General features: G+C 43.9%; 1 protein-coding gene across 1 annotated transcript in view; it reads left to right on the top strand.

Moving 5' to 3' along the window:
* The window catches only part of SEPT9 (septin 9), a 234,837-nt gene that overhangs the window by 228,956 nt on the left and 2,151 nt on the right, over nucleotides 1–3,730 (top strand). The window lies entirely within an intron of this gene.

Raw genomic sequence — 3,730 nt, 5'->3', positions numbered from 1 at the left:
GGGGGGTATTGGAGCTTGGAAATGATTTAATAAACAATGGATATACAGGAACAATATGCCATAACCATGTGCAACCGTTCAGAATCTTCCTTTGTCAGTGTAGTTTGACTGTTAAAAGAGATTTAAAAGTTTTTGTTTTTTTTGGCTTCCCTTTTCGGTCACAGAAGTACATTTACTAATGTACTCCTGTGACCCAAACTTGCATTTAGTTGCTATTGCCCACTATATACTGACAGCGCAGAGCCACGCTGAAGTTGGGAAGGATCCCAACACTATTGCCGGCATCTACCCTGCTGCCTGATTGCAGCTGGTTCTGCCTCTCTAGAGCCAGAGCCATCTGTGCCCGCCCCCTCCCGTGTCTGTCCCTCCAATGTGTGCTGGAGGAACACAGAGAGAGAGAGAGAGAGGGGGGGAGAGCTGCTGCTCTCTGCAGGGAGAAGACTTTAAGCTGAGTGATCAGTTCACAACTATAGAGCCGGCATGCGACAGCTGCAATGTCACATGCCAGCCTTAAGTATTGGAAGAGTAAATTTGACTCTCCCAGTACTTCTCCTTTAAGGGAAACCTGTGTTGAGTGAAATATGTAGGAAATCTATGTAGCCTACCATTATTATTATTATTATGCAGAATTTTTTTAGCGACAACAGTTTGCGCAGCGTACCATTACCGATCTCTTCTGAAAATGCTGCCTGCCTTACTCCCCTGCCAATCTATTGACTTCACATCTTTTGATCCACTGACCTGGAACAGATATGCAGATCAACAGTTCTGACTCCATCGAAATTTTCTTCATGCTTGTTGAGTGGCTCAGAAAGTATTGCATTCGTTCGATCAGGAATGGAAAGCAACTAGAATTTTCAGGATTTCTTAAAAAGATCTGTGTGGGTTGTGGTACCCTTTTCTTCTGGGCTAATCTAAAACTGGATTTTGACAGAATCGTGATGAATTGGCCTGAAATTTGAGCCGTCGGTGGCCCTGCCGACACCACCCAGCTTGACAAACTTAGATTGAAACATTTTAAGGAGCCAGATGGAGAACTGTCCTATCAGATGCACTAACTGGGTATTCAGTCTGTTCTGGCGCCAGCTGTCTGAGTACAATAGCTGGCAGGGGAGATTCCTCCATTCACGCTGTTTGGAGGGGATGGGAAAATTGATAGATTTCTCTCATTCAGCTTGGGGGGGCTACATTGGGGAAATGTAGACGTGTATGGCCAGCTTTAGTAGTAAACCGTTGTGTGCATGTATTTTGTGACTGATATAGCAATGCCTGTTTTTGCTTAAACCAGATTTATTTGCTATTCTGTTTCTTTTTCATTCGAGCCTATCTCAGCACCTTTTCCCTCCCCTGGATGTATAGCAGGGCTTTGCTTGCTGGCTGTTCTATATCCAGCAGGCTCTTGGACCAGGCCAGCACATGATCTGTGGCTAGCATCTCCTGCCACGTCTGTACTTTTAATTCAGATGGAGGTTACTCGCGCACCCCTCTCCTCCCACCACCCCCTCTTTCCACCACCCCCTCTTTCCACTCCACAGACTCACGTTGTTCTTTGGCTTCAGACAAGTAGCGTGTCCAACGCCGAGGAGATTTTAACTCTTTGTCAAACAACACAAAGCCTTACGTTTTTATATAGTGTAAAATGAAAGGGATCAGCATGTATCATTATGATGGAAAAGAGTCAAACTAAAAGATAAAGATTTGGGTTTTTTTAGTGAAAAAGTCGGTGCCAACCCAAGATGGAAGTTCTGTTAAGATACTTGCTTTGTTTGCAGATCCCCTGAAAGTAATTGTGACTTAAAGGTTTATTGCATGCGTCTTGTTTCAGTTCAGCCGTGGCTGGTGCCTGCCCCCTGGTGGTCACTAATGAGTATGATCATTTATTTGTGAATGAAGGCTGCAAGGCTGCTCTTTAGGGACCCATTCGCATTACATGCATTGGGCAGTGATGCCAACACATAGCCAAAGCAGTTTGCCTTTTTGTCCTATTAGGTGGGTTCACACCAAAGCACTGCATTGATGTGCGCTTATAAAACTAGGACATGCTGCATTTGTACGCAGCATGTTGTGACATAGGGCATGGCAATGTGCTGTGAAATGTTATTGTGTGACATTTCAATAAAGTTTAAAAAAAAAAACACGTGATGCATTATATCAATGCATCGCCCTGCTCCTACGCAACACACACCAGCACAGTCATGAGTTATAGGGAGCATAACACGCACCACTGGGGTGAATGGGCCCTAAAGCAAACCTATGCTGTACCCAATCGGAGCAAAGCAACAGGTTTGCATGCATGCCCCCTTTCCTAGCAATGCATACTTGCCTTGCCTTCATTCTCCCCACCATTGTTTCACACTGCTGGGGAGTAGAACAAGGAAGATTCTGGAGTGTGTTAAAACACATGAGCCTGATTGACCTGGTTTTAATCAGACAGGGTCCATCATATAAGGTGGGAAGCATTGTAAATAGAGGTGGAGCACAGATTTTGAAGGGGAACACAGAATTAAAGCTGAAAGAGATTGTCTTCTATAGATTGTATTATATAAATGAGATTACTAGATCGGGACTTCATGGAAAACCACATTGGGAGATTGCACAGACAATTTTGCACTGTATTGTGGACTTGAGATAAGTTAATTCAGGTTGGCTATAAGAATACAGGGAGATCACACATAATTTGCACTGTGATTTGGTTATAATGTGCACGTGAAGATTTATTACTTATTTATTATTTTATGTATTTCTCTTTTGTTCATTGAAGGACAGAGCGAAGATTAGTCGATCTTGACCACTTGGTTATACTGCCACCTGCTGGAGTAGGACGCTAGGTAAAAAAAACCAAAAGACAGCCTAGGGGCGGCCTCTGCTGGTGGGCAACCCTCCGTTTGCTAACATAGCTCCAGTTTTTTGCCTAGCGTCAAGGAGTTAGGACCTAAGAATCCGTTCTGGGATTCTTTTTCTTTCCTTCTTCCCTTACTGCTCACTCTTCTAGAGCAGTTTGTGTATCTTGTGTTTTATAGTCATCAGGTTTCGGTTTGTCAAGCGGCCACCTGGTTGTCCGTTCATGCCTTTACTAAGTTTTTGGGTGCAAGGTTTTACAGGCAGCAGTTTGATGTGTCCTTCACTTCTGAGGGGGGGTTTTTTTGCCCACCCCTTGGGTGACCCTGCTTGACGTCCCAGTGGTGAAGATCTAACTTCCCTGTGTCCGTCAATGAATGAAAGAGAAAATTGTATTTGTGTACTCACCATAAAATCCTTTTCTCTGCCTTCATTGCAATACACAGCACCCACCCTCTCTGGGTTTGGCCCTTGCCATTTGTTTGATTTGGTTACTTTACTGTTTGCTACTGACTGGAGCTGTGTTAGCAAATGGGGGGGGGGGTTAGCCACCAGCAGGGGCTGCCCCTAGGCTGTCTTTTTTTTGCTTTTTGCCTAGAATCCTACTCCTGCAGGTGGCAGTATAACCCAGCGGTCAAGATCTAGAAATCTTCGCTGTGTCCTTCAATAAACACAGAGGAAAGCCAATTTTTATGCACTTAAAGTATTTTAGGGACTTGTTAAGGATGCATAATGATTTATCATTACAATTACATAGTTACATAGTATTTGAGGTTCAATAAAGACATAAGTCCATCAAGTCCAACCTATTGCTGATGTGTGCGTATATATACATACACACACACACACACACACACACACACACACACACACACACACACACACACACACA

This window comes from Nanorana parkeri, unplaced genomic scaffold, assembly GCF_000935625.1.
Source record: "Nanorana parkeri isolate BGI_ZX_2015 unplaced genomic scaffold, ASM93562v1 scaffold209, whole genome shotgun sequence".
NCBI lineage: Eukaryota > Metazoa > Chordata > Amphibia > Anura > Dicroglossidae > Nanorana > Nanorana parkeri.
This window is presented reverse-complemented; position numbering and strand designations above follow the sequence as displayed.